This window comes from Capricornis sumatraensis, chromosome 2, assembly GCF_032405125.1.
Source record: "Capricornis sumatraensis isolate serow.1 chromosome 2, serow.2, whole genome shotgun sequence".
Lineage (NCBI taxonomy): Eukaryota > Metazoa > Chordata > Mammalia > Artiodactyla > Bovidae > Capricornis > Capricornis sumatraensis.
The window spans coordinates 163,630,927-163,650,133 of NC_091070.1; positions in this window are offsets into that span (position 1 = coordinate 163,630,927).

Consider the following 19,207-nt stretch of genomic DNA (forward strand, 5'->3'; position numbering starts at 1 on the left):
GCTCTTTGTGACCCTACGGACCATAGTATATCTCTCCAGGCTTCTCTGTCCATGGGATTCTCCAGGCCAAATCACCTAGAGTGGGCTGCCATTGTTTCCTCCAGGGGATCTTCCCAACCCAGGGAATCTTCCCAACCCAGGGATCGAACTCACGTCTCTTAAGCTTCCTGCATTGCCAAGGAGGTGGAAGCCGATACTCTAAGTAGTGACACCTACTAGTAATAAGAACACTGAAACCCCAGATCTTGGTTTCCAAATATCATTCCTCAAGAAAAGGAGATAGGGTTACTTGGAGATATGACTGACTCTAGACTTGGGAAAGGAAATAAATATGAGCCTAGAGCTGTAAGGAAAAGTTTAAAGGGAAAAAAAAGAGATTATGTCAAAAAAGGACATGAGAGTCAACCTAAAAAAGATTCCAATGGACAAAACTATAACATTTTGAGCAGTAAAATGATAGTGTTGGATTATAACACAGGTATTTTCCACAGTTTATTGGAATCCACACAGTCAAAGGCTTTGGGATAATCAATAAAGCAGAAATAGATGTTTTTCTGGAATTCTCTTGCTTTTTCGAAGATCCAGCAGATGTTGGCAATTTGATCTCGGGTTCCTCTGCCTTTTCTAAAACCAGCTTGAACATCTGAAAGTTCACTGTTCACATATTGCTGAAGCCTGGCTTGGAGGATTTTGAGCATTACTTTACTAGCGTGTGAGATGAGTTGTTCAGTAGTTTGAGCATTCTATGACATTGCCTTTCTTTGGGATTGGAATGAAAACTGACCTTTTCCAGTCCTGTGGCCACTGTTGAGTTTTCCAAATGTGCTGACATATTGAGTGCAGCACTTTCAAAGCGTCATCTTTTAGGATTTGAAATAGCTCAACTGAAATTCCATCACCTCCACTAGCTTTGTTTGTAATGATGCTCCTAAGGTCCACTTGACTTATCATTACAGGATGTCTGGCTCTAGGTGAGTGATTACACCATAGTGATTAACTGGGTCATGAAGATCTTTTTTGTATAGTTCTGTGTATTCTTGCCACCTCTTCTTAATATCTTTTGCTTCTGTGAGTTCCATATAATTTCTATCCTTTATCGAGCCCATCTTTGCATGAAATGTTCCCTTGGTATCTCTAATTTTCTTAAAGAGATCTCTAGCCTTTCCCATTCTGTTGTTTTCCTCTATTTCTTTGCATTGATTGCTGAGGAAGTCTTTCTTATCTTTCCTTGCTATTCTTTGGAACTCTGCATTCAAATGGGTATATCTTTCCTTTTCTCTTTTGCTTTTCACTTCTCTTCTTTTCACAGATATTTGTAAGGCCTCCTCAGACAGCCATTTTGCTTTTTGCATTTGTTTTTCTGGGGATGGTCATGATCCCTGTCTCCTGTACAATGTCACGAATCTCTGTTATAGTCCATCAGGCACTCTGTCTATCAGATCTAGTCTCTTAATCTATTTGTCACTTCTACTGTATAATCACAAGAAATTTGATTTGGGTCATGCCTGAATGGTTTAATGGTTTTCCCCACTTTCTTCACTTTAAGTCTGAATTTGGCAATAAGGAGTTCATGATCTGAGCCATAGTTGGCTCCCAGTATTGTTTTTCTGACTGTATAGAGCTTCTCCATTTTTGGATGCGAAAAACTGTGGAAAACTCTGAAAGAGATGGGAATACCAGAGCACCTGACCTGCCTCTTGAGAAACCTATATGCACGTCAGAAAGCAACAGTTAGAACTGGACATGAAACAACAGACTGGTTCCAAATAGGAAAAAGAGTATGCCAAGTCTGTATACAGTCACCCTGCTTATTTAACTTATATGTAGAGTACATCATGAGAAACACTGGGCTGGAAGAAGCACAAGCTAGAATCAAGACTGCTGGGAGAAATATCAATAACCTCAGATATGCAGATGATACCACCCTGATGGCAGAAAGTGAAGAGGAACTAAAAAGCCTCTTGATGAAAGTGAAAGAGGAGAGTGAAAAATTTGGCCTAAAGCTCAACATTCAAAAAACTAAGATCATGGCATCTGGCCCCATCACTTCATGGGAAATAGATGGGGAAACAGTGGAAACAGTGTCAAACTTTATTTTTCGGGCTCCAAAATCACTGCAGATGATAATGGCAACCATGAAATTAAAGGACGCTTACTCCTTGAAAAGAAAGTTATGACCAACCTAGACAGCATATTAAAAAGCAGAGATATTACTTTGCCAACTAAGGTCCATCTAGTCAAGGCTATGGTTTTTCCAGTGGTCATGTATGGATGTGAGAGTTGGACTCTAAAGAGAGCTGAGTGCTGAAGAATCGATGCTTTTGAAGTGTGGTGTTGGAGAAGACTCTTGAGAGTCCCTTGGACTGCAAGGAGATCCAGTCCATTCTAAAGGTGATCAGTCCTGGGTGTTCATTGGAAGGACTGATGAGAAAACTGAAACTCCAATACTTTGGCCACGTGATGCAAAGAGTTGACTCATTGGAAAAGACTCTGATCCTGGGAGGGAGGATGGCTGGATGGCATCATGGACTCGATGGATGTGAGTTTGAGTGAACTCTGGGAGTTGGTGATGGACATGAAGGCCTGGCGTGCTGTAATTCATGGGGTTGCAAAGTGTCGGACATGACTGAACGACTGAAGTGAACTGAACTACAAAGAATAATGAAAAGGAAAATATAATGGTGAATCCTTCAAGACACAAATGTAATACAGTCACTAAGATTAACATCATCAGGAACAAGTCATGCTGACATGCATATTCTGACACATTGTGATGGAAAGAGTATTTCACATCTGTGATGTCCTCTTCCAAATCCATAAGTTCAATTTAATCATGAAGATATTTGTTTAGTTCACTCAGTCATGTCATGTCTTTGTGACCCCATGGATTGCAGCATGCCAGGCTTTCCTGTCCTTCACTAGCTCCTGAAGCTTGTTAAAATTCATGTCCATCAAGTCGGTGATGCTGCCCAACCATCTCATCCTCTGTCATCCCATTCTCATCCTGCCTTCAACCTTTCCCAGAATCAGGGTATTTTCCAGTGAGTCAGTTCTTCACATCAGGTGGACAAACTATTGGACCTTCAGCTTCAGATCAGCCCCTCCCATGAATATTCAGGACTGATTTCCTTTAGGATTGACTGGATGGATTTCCGTGCAATGCAAAGGATTCTCAAGAATCTTCTCCAACACTATGGTTCAACAGGATCAATTCTTTGGTGCTCAGCTTTGTTTATGTCCAATTCTCACATCCATACATGACTACTGGAAAAATCGTAGCTTTGACTATATGGACTTTTTCGGCAAAGTAATATCTCTGTTTTTTAATATGCTGTCTAGTTTTGTCATAGATTTTCTTCCAAAGAGCGAACATCTTTCAGTTTCATGGCTGTAGTCACCTTTCTGCAGTGATTTTGGAGCCCAAGAATAAAGTCTCTGTTTCCATTTTTCCCCAGCTTTCTGCCATGAAGTATTGGGACTGGGTGCCATGATCTTCAGTTTTAGAATGTTAAGATTTAAGCCAGCGTTTTCACTCTCCTTTTTCACTTTCATATAGAGGCTCTTTAGTTCTTCACTTTCTGCCATAAGGATGGTGTCATCTGCATATCTGAGGATATTGCTATTTCTTCTGGAAATCTTGATTCCAGCTTGTGCTTCATACAGCCCAGCATTTCACATGATCTATTCTCCATATAAGTTAAATAAGCAGGGTGACAATATACAGCTTTGATGTACTCCTTTCCCTATTTGGAACCTATCTGTTGTTCCATGTCCAGTTCTAACTGTTGCTTCTTGACTTGCATACAGATTTCTTAGGAGGCAGGTAAGGTGGTCTGGTATTCCCAGCTATTTAAGAGTTTTCCAAAGTTTCTTATGATCCCCACAAAGACTGTAGCATAGTCAATGAATCAGAATTAGATGTTCTTCTGGAATTCTATTGCTTTTATTATGATCCAACAGATATTGGCAATTTCAGCTCTGGTTCCCTGCCTTTTCTAAATCCGCCTTGAATATATGGAAGTTCTTCACTCTTGTACTGTTGAAGCCTAGGATGGAGAATTTTGAGCATTACTTTGCTAGTGTGTAAGATGAGTGAAATTGTGCAGTAGTTTGAGCATTCTTTGGCATTGCTTTTCTTTGGGATTGGAATGAAAACTGATCTTTGGCCAGCCCTGTGGCCACTGCTGAGTTTTCCAATTTGCTGGGATATTGCCTGCTGCACTTTCACATCACCATCTTTTAGTATTTGAAAGAACTCAGCTGGAATTCCATCACCTCCACCAACTTTGTTTTGATGCTTCCTAAGCCCTCAGGATGTCTGGCTCTAGGTGAGTGATCACACCATCATGGTTGTCTGGGTCACTAAGATCTTTTTTGTATAGTTATTATGTGTATTCTTGCCACCTCTTCTTAATATGCTTTTGTTAGGTCCATACTGTTTCTGTCCATTATTGTGCCCATTTTCCAAGAAATGTTCGTTGGTATCTCTAATTTTTTTGAAGAGATCTCTAGTCTTTCCCATTTTATTGTTTTCTCTGTTTATTTGTTTTCATTACTGAGGAAAGCTTTCTTACCTCTCCTTGTTATTCTTTGGTACTCTGCATTTAGATGGATATATCTTTCCTTTTCTCCTTTGCTTTTTGCTTCTCTTCTTTTCTCAGCTATTTGTAAGGCCTCCTCAGACAGCCACTTTGCCTTTTTGCATTTCTTTTTCTTGGGGATGGATTCAATCACTTCCTACTGCAAAATATCACGAACCTCTGTCCATACTTCTTCAGGTACTCTATCTATCAAATCTAATCACTTAAATCTATTTGTCACTTCCACTGTACAGCTGCAGGGGATTTGATTTATGTCATACCTGAATGGTCTAGTGTCATACCTGAGTGGTCTTTCCCACTTTCTTTAAGTCTGAATTTTGCAATAAGAAAAGACATTAACAAACCAAAATAAAAGGATATTCTACAAAATCCCTGACAAACACACTTTAGAAGTGTCAAAGTAATGAAAAACAATGAAAGACTGAGAATTGTAACTGATTTGAATAGCTTAGAATACAGGATAACAAAGTGCCACATGGAATTTTCAATAGACCAAGACATTAGTGGAAAAACCATGAAGTCTGAAAAAAGTCTCTGGCCCTGATAACCATATTGTATTATTGTTAATTTCTTAGCTTCCTAAAATGTCCTATAGATATGTAAGATATGAACATTAGTGAAAGCTGGGCTAATGGTATACAAGGACTTTCTTTACTATCCTTGCAACTTTTTTGTAAATCTAAATTTATTTTATAACTGAAGGTTTACAACTATTTTACTATGGTTTTTCCTGTGCTCATGTATGGATGTGAGAATTGGACTGTGAAGAAGGCTGAGCACTGAAGAATTGATGCTTTTGAACTGTGGTGTTGGAGAAGACTCTTGAGGGTCCCTTGGACTGCAAGGAGATCCAACCTGTCCATTCTGAAGGAGATCAGCCCTGGGATTTCTTTGGAAGAAATGATGCTAAAGCTGAAACTCCAGTACTTTGGCCACCTCATGCGAAGAGTTGATTCATTGGAAAAAACTCTGATGCTGGGAGGGATTGGGGGCAGGAGGAGAAGGGGACGACAGAGGATGAGATAGCTGGATGGCATCACGGACTCGATGTACGGGAGTCTGAGTGAACTCCGGGAGATGGTGATGAACAGGGAGGCCTGGCGTGCTGCGATTCATAGGGTCACAAAGAGTCGGACACGACTGAGCGACTGAACTGAACTCATTTGACTTGGGTTGAGAAACAGAATTAAATGTCATTAAAATTTTTTTATATGATCTGTTATTTTAAAACCAGAATTTTGTTTTGTTAATGACATTGTAGAAAAAAACTTTAAGTACATTGTTGTTGTTTAGTTGCTCAGTTGTGTCCAACTCTTTGTGACCCAGTGAACTGCAACCTGCCGGGTTCTTCTGTCCATAGAATTCTCCAGGCAAGAATACTCGAGTGGGTTCCTGTGCCCTTCTCCATATGTTGTTCTTGGAATCAAGTATGTATTTAAAAATACTTTATATTAGGGTTATCATATTCAAATCAAGGGCTTCCCTGGTAGCTCAGCTGGTAAAGAATTACCCTATAATGCAGGAGGCCCAGTTCAATTCTTGGGTTGGGAAGATCCCCTGGAGAAAGGATAGGCTACCCACTCAGGTGTTCTTGGGCTTCCCTGGTGGCTCAGATGGTAAAGAATCCACTTGTAATCCAGGAGACCTGGGCTTGACCCTTGGGTTGAGAAGATCACCTGGAGGAGGGCATGGAAACCCACTCTAGTATATTTGGAGGGGAAAATCTCATGGATGGAGGAAACTGGGGGCTACAGTCCATGGGATTGCAAAAGAGTTGGACACAACAGAGCAACTAGGCACAAACATCCAGATCAAACTGTAATAATAGAAATATGGTTGCTATATATATATTTTCATTATTCAAGAATAATCAATTTTGCAGCCTTTGGTTTTACTCACAAATTGTTACAGATGGTCATGTAAGGATCCCTGTTTACTTCTTTGAATATAAATCCACATATAAAACTTAAATGGACATCAAAAATTAGTCTTGAAAAGTACCTCCAAAATTAATCGCAAACATTGCTAATTAAAGTGGTATATCTTTTTACAGCTAATGAAAATTGCTTGAATATATATATATAATGGCAAAAATCATAAAATCTTTTCCAGATCCTATCTGTAAGCTTACCTGGAATAGAAAATCTGAAGAATAATACATTGCTATAGCTCACTTAGGAACTCACCTCTGACAAACCACTTCAGAAAACTCAAGTTTCTTATATTCATTTAATAATGAAAATTTATATTATATTGGGTTTCTTGAATAAAGTGGGTTTGCCAATGATCACATAAAAGTCTAAGTATGCTCTTAGTTTAAGTTTCTTTATTTCTAAGCATCTTGAAAATTACAGAAAATGCTTAGTAAAATTCCACAATTCAAACTGCATTTAAAAAGAGAAAATTCTCGATAAAGTTTCTTATAGTTTTTTAAACCAAGTTTTCTCTATTTCACTGCACTTCCCAAAACTGGAAATTTGCGGCAAGTGAGAGATTCAGTGTACATGTTTGAATTCTGGGAAGTCAAATGACTGAGAACGGAAGACCTAGAAGAAGGATATTTCAGTGGTCTGATTTCAAATTTCTTAGTCTCATATCTAAAATATTCCTTGTCTGACTCAAATTTATATTTTAAGTCACTGAGATCAGGAAGTATTTGGTGGCAAGGAAAACAGGATTGGTCAAACTAATTCAAACTTTTTTTTTTTTGGAGCGGTGAATTAATTTTAAGAATGTAAGGACTCACATGTGAGAAATCAAGGCAGTACTAGGACATAATAATTTAATAATAACAATAGTTCACATTATTCATCATGATCCTGCTACTGTTCTAAGAAATTTCTGTGTATTATCTCATTTAATTCTCACAACAGCCTAAGGAAATTACTATTTCTACTGCATCCTACTCTACAAGAAGGTTTAGTAACTTTCCCAGTATTGATATGCTTGTTAGAGGAAGAGCTGGGATTGACATATTTAGACATCCTATCATATATTTCTCTATGTGTTTGGCTCCATTTCTTGCTCCATTCATATCTCTTCTGCTACCCCATAATAACTATAGTTTGTATTTGTCCTTAGCTTGCCACTGCAATTATTCTGCTCCATGATCTTGCTGTTTTTCTTCCTGAGGCTAAGTGACTCAGGTTTACAATGTTTCTATTCCAAATTTCTGGAAGAGATAATCTGGTTCATCCAACCTGCATCAGTCACCTAACCCTGATCCAATCAGGTGAAGGAGGGAGCAGAAACAGGAGAAGGCAGTTTTGGTGACCTTATACAAATATACAAAACCTATCCTTTTAGATTCTTAGAAGTGCAAGAATTAAGATGCAATAGTAGCATTTCCCTCCACCTAACTCCCTATATATTTTTTTAATAGCTGGTCTACAAATCCTTTGCAGTAGTCAACCAGATGTATTCATTAGTCTCTAAATACATTTAAGGCATTCTTCTATCAGTGCTTTTACTCTATTTTTCTAGCCTGGGATTTAATCTGTCCTTGGTGCACTAAGGATGGCCAAGAGGAGTTACCCCATGTCCGAGGTCAAGGCCAGTGGCCGAGAGTGCCAGGCTGCAACGGTGCAGCAACGGCTGAGAGGAGCTACCCAAGTCCGAGGTCAGGGGCAGCCGGGAGGAGACACCCTGCGTCCAAGATCAGGGGTGGCAGCTGAGAGGAGCTACCCCGCGTCCGAGGCCAGGGGTGGCCGGGAGGAGCCACCTCGCACCTGAGGCCAGGGTCGGTGGCCTTGAGGAGCCACCCCCATGCCCAAGGCCAGGGGTGGCGGCCGGGAGGAGCAACCCTAGGAGCTGTGGCTGCACAGCTGCAGGAGGGCCTAGAGGAGCTATCCCACCTTGAAGGTCAGGGAGGGCGGTGGTAAGAAGATACCCCTCATCCAAGGTAAGGAGCAGCGGCTGTGCTTTCCTGGAACAGCCATGAAGAGATACCCCAAGCTCAAGTTAAGAGAAACCCAAGGAAGATGGTAGGTGTTGCAGCAGGGCATCGGAAGGCAGACACACTGAAACCATACTCACAGAAATCTAGTCAATCTAATCACACTAGGACCACAGCCTTGTCTAACTCAGTGAAACCAAGCCATGCCCGCAGGGCAACCCAAGATGGGGGGTCATGCTGGAGAGGTCTGACAGAATGTGGTCCACTGGAAAAGGGAATGGCAAGCCACTTCAGTATTCTTGCCTTGAGAACCCCATGAAAAATATGAAAAGGCAAAATGATAGGATACTGAAAGAGGAACTCCCCAGGTCAGTAGGTGTCCAATATCCTACTGGAGATCAGTGGAGAAATAACTCCAGAAAGAATGAAGGGATGGAGCCAAAGCAAAAACAATACTCAGCTGTGGATGTGACTGGTGATAGAAGCAAGGTCCAATGCTGTAAAGAGCAATATTGCATAGGAACCTGGAATGTCAGGTCCATGAATCAAGGCAAATTGGAAGTGGTCAAACAAGAGATAGCAAGAGTGAACGTCGACATTCTAGGAATCAGCTAACTAAAATGGACTGGAATGGGTGAATTTAACTCGGATGACCATTATATCTACTACTGTGGGCAGGAATCCCTCAGAAGATATGGAGTAGCCATCATGGTCAACAAAAGAGTCTGAAATGCAGTACTTGGATGCAGTATCAAAAATGACAGAATGATCTCTGTTCGTCTCCAAGGCAAACTGTTCAATATCACAGTTATCCAAGTCTATGCCCCAACCAGTAACGCTCAAGAAGCTGAAGTTGAACGGTTTTATGAAGACCTACAAGACCTTTTAGAACTAACACCCAAAAAAGATGTCCTTTTCATTATAGGGGACTGGAATGCAAAAGTAGGAAGTCAAGAAACACCTGGAGTAACAGGCAAATTTGGACTTGGAATGAGGAATGAATCAGGGCAAAGACTAATAGAGTTTTGCCAAGAAAATGCACTGGTCATAGCAAACACCCTCTTCCAACAACACAAGAGAAGACTCTACACATGGACGTCACCACATGGTCAACACCGAAATCAGATTGATTATATTCTTTGCAGCCAAAGATGGAGAAGCTCTATACAGTCAACAAAAACAAGACCAGGAGCTGACTGTGGCTCAGATCATGAACTCCTTATTACCAAATTCAGACTCAAATTGAAGAAAATAGGGAAAACCGCTAGGCCATTCAGGTATGACCTAAATCAAATCCCTTCTGATTATACAGTGGAAGTGAGAAATAGATTTAAGGGCCTAGATCTGATAGATAGAGTGCCTGATGAACTATGGAATGAGGTTCGTGACATTGTACAGGAGACAAGGATCAAGAGCATCCCCATGGAAAAGAAATGCAAAACAGCAAAATGGCTGTCTGGGGAGGCCTTACAAATAGCTGTGAAGAGAAGGGAGGCAAAAAGCAAAGGAGAAAAGGAAAGATATAAGCATCTGAATGCAGAGTTCCAAAGAATAGCAAGAAGAGATAAGAAAGCCTTCTTCAGCGATCAATGCAAAGATATAGAGGAAATGAACAGAATGGGGAAGACTAGAGATCTCTGCAAGAAAATTAGAGATACCAAGGGAGCATTTCATGCAGAAATGGGCTCAATAAAGGACAGAAATTGTATGGACCTAACAGAAGCAGAAGATATTAAGAAGAGGTGACAAGAATACACAGAAGAACTGTACAAAAAAGATCTTCACGACCCAGATAATCACGATGGTGTGATCACTCACCTAGAGCCAGACATCCTGGAATGTGAAGTCAAGTGGGCCTTAGAAAGCATCACTAAAACAAAGCTAGTGGAGGTGATGGAATTCCCGTTGAGCTGTTTCAAATCCTAAAAGATGATGCTGTGAAAGTGCTGCACTCAATATGCCAGCAAATTTGGAAAACTCAGCAGTGGCCACAGGACTGGAAAAGGTCACTTTTCATTCCAATCCTAAAGAAAGGCAATGCCAAAGAATGCTCAAACTACAGCACAATTGCACTCATCTCCCATGCGAGTAAAGTAATGCTCAAAATTCTCCAAGCCAGGCTTCAGTAATACGTGAACCGTGAACTTCCAGATGTTCAAGCTGGTTTTAGAAAAGGCAGAGGAACCAGAGATCAAATTGCCAAATCCACTGGATCATGGAAAAAGCAAGAGAGTTCCAGAAAATCATTTATTTCTGCTTTTTTGGCTATGCCAAAACCTTTGACTGTGTGGATCACAATAAATTGTGGAAAAATCTGAAAGAGATGGGAATAACAGACCACCTGACCTGCCTCTTGAGAAATCTGTATGCAGGTCAGGAAGCAACAGTTAGAACTGGACATGGAAAAATAGACTGGTTCCAAATAGGAAAAGGAGTATGTCAAGGCTGTATATTGTCACCCTGCTCATTTAACTTATATGCAGAGTACATCATGAGAAATGCTGGGCTGGAAGAAGCACAAGCTGGAATCCAGATTGCCGGGAGAAATATCAATAACCTCAGATATGCAGATAACACTACCCTTATGGCAGAAAGTGAAGAGGAACTAAAAAGCCTGTTGATGAAAGTGAAAGAGGAGAGTGAAAAAGTTGGCTTAAAGCTCAACATTCAGAAAATGAAGATCATGGCATCCAGTCCCATCACTTCATGGGAAACAGATGGGGAAATAGTGGAAACAGTGTCAGACTTTATTTTTGGGGACTCCAAAATCACTGCTGATGGTGATTGCAGCCATGAAATTAAAAGACACTTTTGCTTATTCCTTGGAAGAAAAGTTATGACCAACCTAGATAGCATATTCAAAAGCAGAGACATTACTTTGCCAACAAAGGTCCGTCTAGTCAAGGCTATGGTTTTTCCTGTGGTCATGTATGGATGTGAGAGTTGGACTGTGAAGAAAGCTGAGCGCCAAAGAATTGATGCTTTTGAACTGTGGTGTTGGAGAAGACTCTTGAGAGTCCCTTGGACTGCAAGGAGATCCAACCAGTCCATTCTGAAAGAGATCAGCCCTGGGATTTCCTTGGAGCTAATGATGCTGAAGATGAAACTCCAGTACTTTGGCCACCTAATGCGAAGAGTTGACTCATTGGAAAAGACTCTGATGCTGGGAGGGATTGGGGGCAGGAGGAGAAGGGGACGACAGAGGATGAGATGGCTGGATGGCATCACTGACTCAATGGTCATGAGTCTGAGTGAACTCTGGGAGTTGGTGATGGACAGGGAGGCCTGGCGTGCTGCGATTCATGGGGTTGCAAAGAGTCGGACACGACTGAGTGACTAAACTGAACTGAACTGAACGGAACTATGATTCAACTCCTCTGATCATTTTCAGTGTGTCAAGGTACACCACCCCTGAACTCCTACACATCTTATTTTATCACCTGCTTGTAGCTTTATAGGTTCTCTCTTTCATTGTTATTTATACTTTTATTAGTATGTCTTGACTTTCCAGCTATATCAATTAATCAAGATATTTTTCTTGGGATTACAATCTATGTATTTAAACTTGTATTATGACCCCAGTTGTAGCAATGTTTTTACATTGGTTGATGGACCTATTGATTGAAAGAAGAGAGAGAACGAAAGAAACAAAGAAAGAAAAGAAATCTTAAAAAACATTTTACAAATTATGAATGTATGATAACACATTTACAGATTTCAAAAACACAGAATAAAGTTACATATAGTTCCACTATGTATTACAATTACTTTTTTAAGTAGATAAACTAATATTTTTAGTTGGAGTTTCAATATCAAACTTTCAAAAATTAATAGAATGAATATACAGAGAAGTAGAAGGATATATTAATAGTAGACCTGAATCGTACTGTGAACCAATTGAACATAATTAAGATTTATATAATTTTCTCACAAGAGTAAGATACAAATTCTATTCAATTTTCCATAGACTGCAAACTAGGAGACATTGGAACAGACCCAGTGACATAAAACAAGGTGCAAAATTCTCACGGTCTAAAGGCAATGGCACTCCACTCCAGTACTCTTGCCTGGAAGATCCCATGGATGGAGGAGCTGTCAGGCTGCAGTCCATGGAGTTGCTGGGAGTCAGACATGACTGAGCGATTTCACTTTCACTTTTCACTTTCATGCGTTGGAGAAGGAAATGGCAACCCACTCCAGTGTTGTTGCCTGGAGAATCCGGGGGACGGGGGAGCCTGGTGGGCTGCCGTCTATGGGGTCGCACAGAGTCGAACACGACTGAAGCAACTTAGCAGCAGCAAAGGTATTGAAATCATACTGAGTCTATCACTGTGGAATTGTGTTAGAAATCAAAATCAAAAGATTTTTGAAAATAATGCACATATTTTCTAGTGCAATGTGACATTTATCAAGAGAGATCCTCAGTTTAGCCATCAAAATCCTCAATAGAGATAGTATGAAAAAAAAAACCACACACAGAAAAGAAAGCATTTAAATGAGAAATTAATATCAAAATGAGAAATTAACATTAAAGATACTTTAAACAAAATACCTTGTAATTGGAAATTAAATGTCCAATTCTAAATGATGGGTGTATCTAAGAAGCCATAACAAGGAAATTTAGAAAACATTTGTAATAGAATAAAAATAGAAAAGAGAACTTATCAGAATTTGTTGCATGCAGCTGAAGCTGCTCAATTAAATAGAATGTGGAGTCTTGAATAAGGTATGAAAACAAATAATGGATATTAGCATAAACCTTGTGAAATTTGAACAAAATCTGTACTTTAATAATACTGTACCACTTGTTAGTTAAGTGTTTCTTTGCTTTCTAACTCTATAATATTTCTTTATATTCTCAGATTTGGATTAGAAGTTTCAAGCCTCATTCAAAATTTTTAAATTACTAAGATAATAAATTTTCTAGACTTTATATAAAACAAAAAAATGAAACAGAAAGTGAAGGCTGTTAGACTGAGAGAAATATGGAGCTATTTAAACAGAGAGTCTTTTTTTTTTTAATTTTTCCACATGTTTATAATCCTTTATAGGAATTAGAATCTAATTTAAATTTCTGATGAATAAAGGCTCTCTTAATTTCTCAAGCCACATTTAGTGTCTAGGACTTCTAGGGCTTCCCTGGTGCCTCAGGGTAAAGCGTCTGCCTACAATGTGGGAGACCCGGGTTCAATCCCTGGGTCAGGAAGATCTCCTGGAGAAGGAAATGGCACCCCACTTCAGTATTCTTGCCTGGAAAATTCCATGGACGGAGGAGCCTGGTAGGCTACAGTCCATGAGGTCCCAAAGAGTTGGACAGGACTGAGCGACTTCACTCACTCACTCATCTAGTGTCAGGTAAATGCTAGCTATTGGTTAATATTTCAATGTTTTACCAACTCATGAATAAGATAAGCATTAAATTATTTTAAATGTTCCAATGCCAATTATAAACTTAGCAAAATTTTAATTTTAACTTGAAATTATAACACAAAATACAAGATATGTCAATGATATATTTAAACTGGAATTATGTTCTAACCTATGACTATTAGGCCATAATTTCTTTAAAGTTATAAGCATTTAAAAGATCATATTGACATCATTATTTCCATTTTTGTTAGCTATATCTCATTATATCATTGGCTTATAATACATTTTTTGACTAATTTTTTTAAAAGTCATTTCAAATAACTTGGATTTGTTTTCCTAATTCAGTTTTTGGAAAATATTCTCTGTGGTGATTGTCACCTGCCCCTGCATTGTATTTGCAGGTAGAAGTTGTAAGTGTAGAAGTTTTAGGTAAAATTTAATTTTCCAGGGTTATAGTCATTCTGTTACTCAAAAAAGATAAAAGTGTCTGCTTCATGTCATCCTTTCAGGCTTGGCCCAGAACAAAATTGTCAAGTGTGTTTAGTAGCTCAGTTTTGTTTGACTTTTTGCAGCCCTATGAACTGTAGCCCACTAGGCTCGTCTTTGCATAATATTCTCCAGGCAAAAATACTAGAGAGAGGAGCCATTTCTTTCTTCATGGGATCTTCCTGACGGTCAAACCCAGTGATCAAATCTTCATGCAAATTCTATACCATCTGAACCACCAGGGAATAAGTGGTGCTCAACATTGCCATCTTTGCACCTCTCTGTTATGAATCCACAGCTCAGATCTCCAAAGCTGTGTCCCAATGACCCTAGCTCCATAATACTGCACCTTGCTTCAACCTCCTTCCCTTAAGAAGTGTTCTGGAATTATTCTTCTTGGTTAAACACATATTCATTTTTTCACAAGAAATTTCGAAAACCATAATACTTTATCCTAATAAGGGTTTTCAAGCTCTACACACCTCTACTTAGAGGAAGAAATATATATTTACTTGATGATCTAATAAGTATATGTGTATATCATAAATGAATGCTTTATGTAATAATTCTTACCCATAAAACTGAAACAAAAATCACAGTTAATATTGAATATGATTATATTAACAATGAAGGACAGCACTCTATTTTATTTCATTTTCTTAACTCGCTAATTAGAATCTACTAAACATATCCTGCTGCTGCTACTGCTAAGTCACTTCAGTCGTGTCCGACTCTGTGGGACCCCATAGACAGCAGCCCACCAGGCTCCCCCATCCCTGGGATTCTTCAGGCAAGAACACTGGAGTGGGTTAAATGTATCCTAAAACTTACCAAAAAGTCACAAACAGGAGTGACTTTATGGGAGATGGTTTCTGGTTTGAAAGTGGCTTTTATGCATTTTTCAAATGATTCAGAGTAGCAGCCTGCTGCTAACATTCACTCACATTTCCTGGCATTTCTACTTTGTTGTAAGAGAAGGTCTTCTGAGTATAAAAGAGTTTGGACAAAGTAAAGGGGTCTGATGAGGGAAGTGTACATCCTTAAGAGGTTCTCTAATTCTTTTTCTTTCATTTATACTCCACAGGATTCTTGGGGAAGGCTTCACTAAGCAATTAAACACTGAGAAATTCATCTGTATATCCCCATTTAGAAAAGTGATGAATATGCAGTTTTGCCTACAGATACAGCTCTAGCCTCCTCCTTCCTCCAGTCAGATGAGTATATGCTTATTGAATGTCTCCTGTAGTGTTTCCAAGTTAAGTTTAAGTAGGCATCATGACACAAAAGTTATTTTTTCCATTCTCAAGAGGGTTGTATAACATCTAATGTGATCAGACTCCTTACTGAGTAATGAATATGGAAATTAGATAACTGAACTATAGTAAAAGGTTAAAATGAGCTCCAATAATTGAAATAAATGAAACTGAAGGATGTGGATACATTTGTGTGCCTGTGAGTGAGAATCTATGGCAATAGTTGTGACAGGGGATGCTTTTCTATTGATCCAATAATTCTTAAAACAATTGTTTTGGCTGCTTATAATTGAATACTATGAATGGCCATGAAATTAAAAGATACTTGCTTCTTGGAAGAAAACTTATGACCAACCTAGACAGCATATTAAAAGGCAGAGACATTACTTTGCCAACAAAGGTTCGTCTAGTCAAAGCTTTGGTTTTTCCAGTAGTCATGTATGGATGTGAGAGTTGGACTCTAAAGAAACCTGAGCACTGAATGACTGATGCTCTTGAACTGTTGTGTTGGAGAAGATTCTTGAAAGTCCCTTGGACAACAAGGAGTCCTAAAGTAAATCAGTCCTAAATAGTTATTGGAAGGACTGATGCTGAAGCTGAAACTCCAATCCTTTGGCCACCTGATGCAAAGAACTGACTCATTGGAAAAAACCCTGATGCTGGGAATGATTGAAGGTGGGTGGAGAAGGGGATGACAGAGGATGAGATGGTTGGATGGCATCACTGACTCAATGGACATGAGTTTGAGTAAACTCTGGGAGTTGGTGATGGACAGGGAAGCCTGGTGTGCTGCAGTCCATGGGGTCACCAAGTGCTGGACATGACTGAGCGACTGAACTGAACTGAACTGAATGGCTTCCCTGGTAACTCAGATGGTAAAGAATCTGCCTGCCATGCAGGAGACCCAGGTTCAATCTCCGAACCAGGAAGATCCCCTGGAAAAGGGAATGGCAATCCACTCCAGTATTCTTTCCTGGAGAATGCCATGGACAGAGGAGGCTGGCAGGCTATAGTCCATGCAGTCACAGCGAGATGGACATGACCCAGTGACCCATCACACAGTCATGAATATCTTCTCACATAACCACCAAGAAATACCCTGGACCTGATGCAAAATATTTCTTCATTTCCCTTAGAAGATCTTAAGTAGTTTTATTCCTAATTTGGCAGAGAAGTTTTGGAGAAATGTTTCTTAAGAGCCAGGCTATAAAATAGGGACCCCACGGATGTACTTCATGCTCTATGATTAGGTTTTTTCCATTTCAAATTCACTGAACCAATAAGTCAGGTTTAGCCAAGCAGAAAGAGAACAACATTTATTGCCCTGCTGTGAACACTTATCTTGTCCTCTCCTTCTATTCTTTAATTTTCTAGGCTTGTTCATTCTTTCTGATTTTTATTTTGTGCAATATGATCACCATGGGTTATGATTATGTAAGTGAGACTCCTAGATCAATGTGTCCTATACTTGTCTTCTTTCTTTTCACTGTAACTTTCTTAAGAAGAATTAAATCCTCTGCTTCCTTCACAATGATTCATAGTCCCTACAGTTCTGTACATAAGTATGCTCAATAAATGCTGTTTATGTGTTGATATGCTGCTCATAAATGGACTATTTTATGGATAATTCCTAGAATAAGCGTTCAAGAAGGTTGAAACTGAATTAACTTTTCTATACAACCATTCTAATAAACCCAATCTTGATTCATGGGGTCGCAAAGAGTTGGACACTACTGAGCGACTGAACTGAACTGAACTGAACTCCAATTCAAGATACTCAGGAGTAAAAGTCTCCTTGAAGTCATTATACAAGTTGTTGTTGAGTCCCTAAGTCATGTCTGACTCCCTGTGACTACATGGACCCAGCACGCCAGGCTTTAATATATTTTACCATCTCCCAGAGTTTGCTCAAACTTATATTCACTGATTCAGTGATGCTATCTAGCCGTTTTCTCCTCTGTTGCCCCCTTCTCCTCCTGCTCTCAGTCTTTCCTGGCCTCAGGGCCTTTTCCAGTGAGCTGCCTCTTAGCATCAGGTGGCCAATGTAGCAGAACTTCAGCTTCAGCACCAGTCTTTCCATTGACTATTCAGGACTGATTTCCTTTGATTGACTGGTTTGATCTCCATGATGCAAGACAACCAATCAAAGCTATGGTACCTAGAAATCAAATATTTAATTCAGTATTTTTGTTTAAGCATATGTACAAAAACCTTAGATAATACATCACATTTAGGGGCAGATTCAGAATTAGTTCTGAGTTGTCAGAAGGTATGGGAAAGAAATTTCCGTAGTCTGATCAACCTAAGTGCATGTGTAAAGATTCACACAGACACACACACACACACAGAAATACACAGACACACACAGGAAATAAGAGAGAGAGAGAAAGGGAGAGAGACCAGCTTAACAGAACAGTTAAAACAACAACAACAAAACTAAACTAAAAAGCTAGGATTAGGGATATATTTTAATAGCCTTTTTCTGACCTGTGGCTCAGAGGTTAAAGCGTCTGCCTCCAATGCGGGAGACCCGGGTTCGATCCCTGGGTCGGGAAGATCCCCTGGAGAAGGAAATGGCAAGCCACTCTAGTATTCTTGCCTGGAGAATCCCATGGACGGAGAAGCCTAGTAGGTTACAGTCCACAGGGTCTCAAAGAGTCGGACACGACTGAGCAACTTCATCTTTCACCAATAAAATAAAAATAAAATTCTCTCTCTCTAATATATTCTGTTCCTAAGGCATATAAAAATTGTTAAATAAAAACTGAAGCGTATTCTTTGGCATCTTCTTAATAACTGGGCTAAACTCTCTCTTTCTTCTTTTTTTGGTAAATGGATATTTGCCAGGTAGATAGCCTTGCTAAGTTTAAAAGAAATAAAGGGAACAAAAGAAAAAAAAAAAGGAAGCATGCTGAATTTTTTACTTGAAAATGCACTGGACTCCCTAGAATCTTCCCTGGTGGGCAGTCATGTTCTATGGGCCTGGGCTAGAGAAATGGGAAGAGAACTCTCAATACTTCCGAAGGACAAAAGAGAAAGTCTCCAAGACTAAGACTTGACTGCTCTCTTTATGTGAGCTCACCAAGAAAAATGTCTCTCACTCTTTCAGTGAAAAATAGAAATCTTTGTTCAGTTTACTGAGCAAATCAATAAAAATTTAAATAAAAATAATTAAGTTATAATACAAGCATAAAAACGGCTCTGCTTTCCTTTATGCTAATTCTGTCTACCCATGGCTTCAAGCCTGGAAATTGTTCCTTTTACCAATGATTTTATCTGTCGTTGTGATATCTTACTAAGCTCTGTTTATTTTACCTTCAAAATGAAAGCCTAATTTATAGCTTCTCTTTCCATTTCTACTGCCACCATCCCACCCAGGCTAGCCATCACTATTCCTCATTTGAAGTATAGCTTAATAGTATATCTTTCTGCTTGCCTTCTTGCTCTTTTCAGTTCAGTTCAGTTCAGTTCATTCCTCAGTCATGTCCGACTCTTTGCGACCCCAGGAATCGCAGCACATCAGGCCTCCCTGTCCATCACCAACTCCCGGAATTCACTCAGACTCACGTCCATCGAGTCAGTGATGCCATCCAGCCATCTCA